Genomic DNA, 9,701 nt, shown 5'->3' on the forward strand with positions numbered 1-9,701 from the left:
GTTTGACCTGCTTATTGTTCATTTTTATTTCAAGAATCCTTAAAATTTTTTACTTTTTAAAGTTTTAAGTGATGAGTTTTCAGATCAGTCTGAATTTTTTCCTAGTGCCTAATTCTTTTCTTATGGTTTCCATTCATATATGGTTTTAACTATATTAAATAAACTTTTATTATTTTCTGTCTCAAACTGTTTTATTACTCCTTATATGTTCCAAATATGTTTCTTACAATTGCTAGGTCTCAGGTAGATCATTTTCTTGTGATTTTTAAAATATTTTATTGTGATCATATCTTGCAAATCAACTATTCACTCCAGAGGCATTTTGTGCAGCATAGATTATAAAAATCTCTTCAAAGTAGTTTTACATTTATTTTTTCCAAGTGTGTTAGGAGAAATGGTCATCCAGGAATCATTTTTTTAAACATCTTTATTGAGATATAGTTCACATGCCATAATATTCATGAATTTAAGGCACACAGTTCAATGGCTTCAGTATATTCACAGAATTATGCAACCATCATCACAGTCTAAGGCTAGAAAAAGTTATCACTCCAAAAAGAAAGACTATACCTGTTAGAAGTTGCTCATCTCTTCCCCTTCCCCAAGGAAATGCTAATATACTGTCTGTCCTTAATGATTTGCTTATTCTGGAATTCCCTTATATAAATAGAAACATGTAATATGTGGTGTTTTGACTTCTTTCATTGAGCATATTTTCAAGGTCCGTCTATGTTGTATCATGTACCCATACTTTATTCTTTTTTTTTTGACAAATAATATCCTGTAGTATAGCTATACTGTATGTTGGTTATTCTTTCATTAGTTGATGGACATCTGGGTGGTTTTCACTTTTTGATTATTATGAATAATGCTCTTATGAATATTCATGTGTAAGTTTTAGCATGGATGTATGTTTTTATTTCTCTTTGAATATAAACCCAGGAGTGGAATTACTACACCATATGGTAACTCCAGTTTAGCATGTTAAGGAATTGCCAAACTGTTTTCTGTCATGGTTATAGCATTGTACATGCCCAACAGCAGTGTTTGAGGGTTCTGATTTCTCCACATCCTCACCATTTGTTATGATCTATTGTTTTTATTATAAACCATCTAGTGAGTAGGAATTGGTATCTTATTATAATTTCGATTTGCATTTCCCTAATGGCTAATTATGTTGAGCATCTTTTTATATGCCTGTTGGAATTTTGTATATATTTTCTGGAGATGCATCTATTCAGATTATTTTTCCCAGTTTTTTGAATGTGTTGTCTTTTTATTATTGAGTTATAAGTGTTTATATATTCCGGATACTAGTCCCTTATCAGATAAATGATTTCAAATGTTTTCTCCCATTCAGTAGGTTGTCCTTTCACTTTCTTGATGGTATTATTTTCAGAAAAAGCAATTAAATTTTGATATAGTCCAATTTACCTACTTGTTTTCCTTTCATCCACATTGCTTTTGGTGTCAAATCTAATAAACCATTGCTTAATCCAAGTTCATGAAGATTTAGGTTTTTACTCTGATGTTTTCATGTAGGAATTTTATAGTTTTAACTCTTTTAAGTCTATGATCTACTTTGAGTTTATTTTTGTGTATGGTTTAAGGAAGGGGTCCAACTTCATTCTTTTGCCTGTGGATATTTGGGGTTTTTTAGCACCATTTGGTGAAAAAGACAATCTTTGTTCTCAACTTGTCTTGGTACTAAAATGACGAATTTTACATGTCCACCTGGCTGGACCACAGTAGCCAGATATTTGGTCACATATTTTGAATTTTTCTGTGAAGGAGTTTTTTAAATGAGATTAACATTTAAACTGGTAGATTTTGAGAAAACAGATTACTCTCCATAATGTGGGTTAACCTCACCCAATCAGTGGAAGGACTTAATAGAACCAGGATCTCCCCCTACCAAGAAGGGGACTCTAGCAGAGTGCCTTTGGACTCAAACTGCAACTTTTCCCTCGTTCTCCAGTCTGCAAGCCTACCTTAAAGATTTGGACTTGCCAAGCCTCCACAACTGTGTAGGCAAATTCCTTAAAATCCATCTATTCATCATGTATCTACATATCTATTTATCTACACACACACACACACACACACACACACACACACACACACACACACGTTTATCCTGTTTCTCTGGAGAACCCTGACAAGCCTAACTAACATACCACCATTGTCAAAAATCAATTGGCTTCAATAGTAAGGGTTTACTTCTGGACTTTCAATGTTCTTCCTCCTATTCCATTTATCTATAGATCTAACCTTAAACCTGAACTACCAATTTTAATATTTATGTTTCTATTTCAGGATTTACACATACTGGATTCATGTATATGAACCGTAGTTTAGGATCAGAGTTCAAACCCATGCATGGCAAACAGTTGGTTTTGGACTCTTGTGAAATATTTCTGTTTTCTACCCAGAGAACTGAACATACACATGGTAACTTGATTCATATTAGGTCACTGGAAACATTTTGTTACCCCTTTATCACCAAAGGTAAAAAAAAAAAAAAAATCAGAGGACCCCAGATTTTGCAAGTTCCTTCATTCCAATTTCATTTCTTGATTGCCCCCCAAAACCCCACCTTTTGTCTCTGCATGGCCATTAAACTCAAGACTTTGGGCATTGTAACTCATCTCTGAATTTGAAAATCACCTCCAAGATGTACAGCAACTTGTGTTCTTAATCTTTATTTTTAACACTTCAAGATTTGCATTCATTCATTGGAAACATACATGTAGATACATGTTTATATATTAATATCTGTATCACTTTGAGTTACAATTTATAATGTCTTCTAAGTATTTATGGGAGCTGAGATATTTTGGTCAAAAGCTTTGCTGGAAGCAGAATTCAAATATATTGGTTATCTTTGACAATTTTAAAGGTCCACGTTGAAAATTCAAATACAGTTGAAAGAGTTCAAATATGGATTATCTTCTCATATGGAAACAAAAAATAAACTCTAAATTACACTACCACGAATACTCTAAAATTATTTATATATTGAACACACAAAGCTATTATCAGGATTAAGTGAGATAATCTGAGCCAAGCCAATATATTAATAATAATTAGAATATGTCAGTTGCCACTCAATAAATGGAATTATTACATTAATTTTGTTATTATTATTTAGTTATACATTGAGTTACATGTATGTCTGACATACCTTTGGAGTTAATACTACAATATTTTTTCTTCATAGGAAAACATGCATTCTGAGTTCCAAATAACTAATTTATGAGTGGATTTTGAAATAAAAAGAAGTGGTGTCTGTCATTCTATATTATATATAAGGCTGTATTTACCTGAAGTTGAAACCATTTAGTCAAATACATAGGCAGGTTATATTGCAGTGAAGCATACAGTTTCTAAATGTTATTTCTCTCCCACTGCAATGATACATTCATGGAGATACATGATTTGAATAATTGATTTTTAAGGTCTCCGAACAAATGTTCCAGAGAAAAACTTAACTATTTTACTGAAAAAAAGAATTAGCTACAGGAAAGTTTCTAATTTCAATTATTAATGCATAGAAATGATGCAACAAACCACAATAATCTTCAAAACATTTACCTGTAATTCTTGAGATGAACTATATCCATCTTTCATTTCTACTAAAGGGGTAATAAGATACTTATTTCTAATTTTACTTTTAAGCTCTGATTTTATTCATATTGATGTTATTCTAAAAGTTCATCTATGAAATATATTTTTAAACTAAAAAGTAAAAATCTAAAATTTTAAATATTTAAATTTTTTCTTATCAAAATGTCTTTGGTTCTGGAAAGCTATTCCTGTGTTGTATGCTGTCAAATACATTTGAGAAGCAACAAATCAGCATTGTACTAACACTTACTTTTTCCTAATAAATATTTTAAAGAAACATTAATTACAAATCATAGGTTTTCTTACAAAACACAAGTGATTTCACATAGTCCCCAAAATATTTTCTAGTCATAGAACTTTAACTACTTCTATCTTAGAGAGCTAGCAAGTTTGGTATCTGTATTAAATTTCTATTAGTTTATTTAGGAAAGATGAGCAAAAACAAAGATATAAAATGTGCTTAGCATGTATAAATTTACCAATATGGCTTACTCCATCAATTAAAACAACTGCTAAGCTATACACCTCATAACTATATCTAATACATTGTATAGCCATAATTTTTCTTAGCTTCAACACAAAGATTTTGCAAGGGCAGATGGATAAGTTCTACAGAATGTAAAACTGTTTGATTTTATACAACATGCTGAAATTATTTCATGTATTTTTGAACTTGTGTTGTGGATGAAAATTAATCTAATTTAAGTGCACTTCCAATTTATTAAAATAGACATTTGGCTCTGCATAATTCTATACGTTTAACATAGAATGAAGCTTTAAACATGCTTTCTCAACATGATTAACAGCTGATACAGTCTGCCTTAGTTATGTGAACTTACTTCATAAAAAATTGTTACGCTCAGTTGCATTTCCCAATAGATGTCAATCTCATTTTCTCATAATTTAATCTTTTAAAATCTTAAGAAGTGTTGTTTTTATTAAGAAATATTTTTAAAAAGTAATATTTCTTCCCCCTGTAGAAATAATCTACTCATTTTCACTTTCAAGTTAAAGTATAAAATATTTTTAACATACCTGTTTTTATAGCTTACTTGCTTTTATATCATTCATTATTTAAAAGATTCTCTTGAAGGGCACCTGTGTGGCTCAATTGGTTAAGCAACTACCTCTTGATTTCTGTTCAGGTCATGATCTCAGGGTTAAGATTGAGCCCCACACTGGGCTCCACACTCAGTATAGACTCTGCTTAAGATTCTCTCTCTCCCTCTCCATCTGCCCCTCCTCCTGCTCATGCACTCTCTCTCTAAAATAAATAAATATAATCTTTAAAAATAAACAAATACAAGTTTCCCTTGAGTTGTTTGATGTCAAATAACAATAGTGTCATAAAATAAATATAAAGGACTTTTCATTAAATATATATAAGATCTAATAGTCTCTCAATGAGTTATTGATAAATAAAAACTGCATTCTCCCCCAAAATGCTAGGAAGAAAAGCCTCACTATATTTATCTCAGATTTTTTTCTGTTAAGATGAAGGAAAAAGACATGACTGCCTACATTACTCATAATTAATAGATAAAAATTCACAGTAAAAAGGGGAATTTATTGCCCATTCCAACAGATTCTGAAAATGACTTCATTTCCCAGATATTAAAACTTAAAATTAGTTCTAAAAAATTCTTGAATATTTTTTTTTAAAGATTTTATTTATTTATTTGACAGAGAGATCACAAGCAGGCAGAGAGGCAGGCAGAGAGAGAGGAGGAAGCAGGCTCCCCTAGAGAGCAGAGAGCCCGATGCGGGGCTCGAACCCCGGGACTCTGGGATCATGACCTGAGCCGAAGGCAGCGGCTTAACCCACTGAGCCACCCAGGCGCCCCAAATCCTTGAATATTTTGAACCAATTAGAACTGCAAGAATAATGTCAAGTACAAATATAATGTATAAGTTTTTGTCACTTGTTATATTTACATTTCCTAAAGAGATTTTCATTGGTGTTAAAGCTCACCTAGCAGTTTTCCTGATGTATGTGTTCATAGAAAGATTTTGAAGATCAGCACAAGAAAATGGCTAACCATAAGAATTTAGAGTAAATATATATGACTCTGTTTTTATTTTAAAATATCTTTATTTTTCAGATGATTTGTTTCACATGAGCTTTGTATATGAAAAACAGATTGTGAGGGCATACTCTTCTCACTATAGATTCTGCTGTGTTTTCACAATCTAAGATTCTAGTTACCAAATAATAAAACAGCTAGCCTCTCTGGCTGCAGAGATAACTTTCATGCTATAAATCAATGCACTAGCTTCTTGTAAACTGCTATGAAGCCTGGAACAATTTAACACCAAGAGAGGTGTGAATTTCCTCTATTTATCTTAATAAAGTGTTAACTTCAGAGTATTTCAGTGCTTGCAGTTATATTCCAACATAAAAATGCTTAGATCCAGTTATGGAAACTTAATTAAATAACTTCATTTCTTAGTGTTTTTCTTAGGTTCTACTACTTAACCACTACTATTTCAAAAAGGGTTCTTAGAACTAATGAAAATAATTGGTAAAATAAATTTCTGAGCATAAACACAAAAAACATTTTACAATACTGCCAAAGATTTTATCAACAATAAAAATAACATTGAATTCATCTACCATGTGATAAAACTGCAATGCTACTACAAAGTAATACATTGGCTAGAACAGGAATTGAGCTTGGTTTTAAAACAATGAGTCTGGAGTGAGATTTTCTGGTTTAAGATCTTGGCTCCACTATTTACTATCTAAAGCTTTTTTTGGGTAAATTATACAACCACTCTGTACCTCAGTTTAGTCATCTATAAATGGTATGATAATTGTACTACTTCACAGGGCTACAATAAAGGTTAACTGGATTTATGTTTCTATTTAGAACAATGCCTGGCATATATGAACATTATAGATGAATTCAAGACATACTCAGTCTAATAACATATTATTACATCAAGTGCTGAATGACATACATTTTCAATTTTGTGGTTTCGATTATCTTTCTGGAAATGGTATTGTTCCAGAGAATAACTAATGCTAGTCAATTTCTCACCTCGAGGAAAAATAAAAGATAAACTTATCCAATCTGTTACTAACCCAGAACTGAAATCATAGCTAATACTTGGAGAACACGTTGACATTCAAAAAGACCTGCTAGAAAAAAACGAGCTGAATATAACCAGATAAAACTGAATCAAAAAGTATATAGTTCTATGTTTAGATTTTTAAAATTAAATGCCAAGTCTAGAATAGAGGAATTTAGTTTACCAAGAAAGAGAACTTGACAGCAATATTTGTCACCACACAATTCATTCTAAATTTACCTGGTAATTGACGTGACCATCTGTGTTAGTTAATTGGCTTTATCCAAGGGAAAGACAAACTTCTATCTTTATGCTAGGAGGCAGTTTTGCAACTTGGAGAAAGACAGCCACTTAAATGAAGGAAGCTACAGGAATGGGGAGGGATCAGGATGCTATCTCTCTTGATAATTAAATTTCCAAGAGATGGCTCACAGGTCCTTGGAAGAGATATACTTGGGTCATAAAGCTGGTAACAGGTCTATTTTTTTTTTTAAAAGATTTACATACATTTCAAAGAGATAGAGAAAGAACTTATAAGTTTTCTAAAGTTCCCCAAGAAAATGGGTGAGGTGGAGTCTCTTATTTTCAACATGGAGAATTACATCTCTTATTTTTAATTTATATTTGAAGAAAGAAATTGGAAATGAAGAGAAAAAGCAAAGAGAGAGTGTCTGCCATATACCATCAGATTTAAGATGCAGAAAATACAAGTGGCTAAAGAGAGAAATTAAGGATATTTGTTTTTTAACTACTTATAAAGAAATGAGTAATATCAAGGCAGATGGTTTTCATTAAAAAAAGAAATACATATCATAGCATAATTTAAAATTATTTGAACTATTTACCATTTATATCTAATATAAGTTCAGCCCAATAAAATTATGCTTACAAATGTGGGGGAAAAAAGAAAACTTTGTGTCCAGGCACCATTATTTATTTTCCCAAAAAGATAACTGACATAAAAGAATTGCGCTGGGAAGATCTGTACATTACCACAGACTCACTTTTGGGAATGTGCTCTGAGAAAAGAAGAATGCATAGAATAAGAGTAAATAGGAGAAACATTTATTTTACCTTCCTGTGTTGGAGGTTCGCAAGGCATATTTCCATATTAAAGCTTCTATGAAGCTTTTAAGAAGTCTTTTTAAATTTAGTAGAAATTATATAGGCTACGCAAATGAGAGCAAACAGCCTATATTTTCAGAGCCAGCTATATACCAAGGGAGTCCGCCACTATCACTTGTCTTGCCTTTTATAGATAAACCAAAATTTAGGATGGTATAAAATATTTAAGTCACACTTCATCTACTTGAGGATTTCCTAGAATTGCTTTATTTGGTTCTCACATTGAAAAATGCTGTAGAGAAGATTAAAACCAACAGAGGTTTGTTTTGTTTTGTTTTTACTTAGTTTTGGTGGCTTATGTGCCATAGAAATCTCTCTTTAAGTCCAGGAAATTTATGTGAAAATGCCACAGTATTAGTAAGTCTGAGTCCATTTTAATTAGAATATGATGTCAACTTTCAATTTGTTTTCAAGTGTTTTCTTAATTTTGGGATTTTTTTTTTCTTGGTTTCTATTTTTAAGTCTACTTTCTGTTCTAATTGTTCTTTTCTTTCTTATGTGCATCCTGGGTATGGGTATAATTATCTATTTTTGGCCAGTTGTCGCATATCTTTCTTCCTAGTTATTTAAATGCCTTTTTTTTCTATTATGTAATTCAATAAGCTGGAATTTGTCCTTCATTTAGGTAGATTTGTTTTCAGTGGTGTGGATGCTTCAACTGTTGTATCACTCATATGGTTTTATCTTTGTTCCCACTTATTTTGTTGCATTATTTCTCCTCTGAGTTCCCATATTTCTGTCTTGACATCTTCACACATGGAGAATTTTTTTCTTTAATTAATCTACTTGATTTCACAGAAAAATACTTCACTAAAGTTTTTATCTACTCCATGTTAAAATATTTTGTTGGCTTTGTTTTTAGCTTTTCATTTTTTTTAATGACTTTTTGCCTTGTACGTTCCTTCTATAATGCTGCATACATGTGAAAGTGAGAAGCTCTTTCTGGCTTCAGTTATTTACGGGATTTGATGCGGGAGGAGACAAGATGAGAACTTTGGGGGCTAACGTGAAGAAGAGTCTGGTAAAAAGCTTTGTTGCAAAAATGGAATATATGCAGGTTTTTTTCCTTCAACTCTAACTCCCTTGCCATTCCATGAGGACAAAGGATTAGGAAGGCTTTTTCAGCCCACACACTTGAGCCTGATGTCTAACACAAGAGTTAATTTTTCACTGGATGGCACCAACTACTCGGAAACATGCTGTTCTGACAGATTTGCTCAGGATCTGAAGTGGTCAGTGATCTCTCAGCCTTCTCTCTCAAAATGATGCCCTGGTTCAATACGTACGGTATGACTTGTTAAAATATTTTGAAGTTTGGGATCATCTGTGCTATTATCATCGAATACAAAATTTCTACTTCATCATTTTTCCTTGTTAGAAGTGGACAGAGATTTTGTTTCTTCCCCAGCTTAAAAGTGAAATGTTTTAATCGAGTATTTTTTTTTTCTTATTAACAGATAACGTATTGTTTTCAGGGACTCGTGTATTTTTCAAGAGTCGATCTTTTACTGTCTCTTCCATTTTATCTATAATTTCTCATTAATTCGGTTTCTATCACTCTAGAGCAAATCTAGATAATTTATATCCCCCACAATTATCCATTTCATTTAGCCTTTAAATTTTATTGGTGTAAATTTTTACAATTAATGTTGTTTATTTGAACTTTTTTCCTCAATACAAGCATTCATTGCATAAATTTCACTCTTATCTGCTTTTGCTGCATCCCATAAGTTTTGGAATATTGCATTTTCTTTTTCTTTTGTTTTAAGACATACTTTTTTTTGAGACATATTTTGATTTGCCATTTGATTTCTTATTTGGCCCATTGCTTGTGCAGTAATGTGTTGTTTAATATTTACATACAAAATATTTCATAT

This window comes from Enhydra lutris, unplaced genomic scaffold (assembly GCF_002288905.1).
Source record: "Enhydra lutris kenyoni isolate GAN:26980312 unplaced genomic scaffold, ASM228890v2 scaffoldscaffold27, whole genome shotgun sequence".
Lineage (NCBI taxonomy): Eukaryota > Metazoa > Chordata > Mammalia > Carnivora > Mustelidae > Enhydra > Enhydra lutris.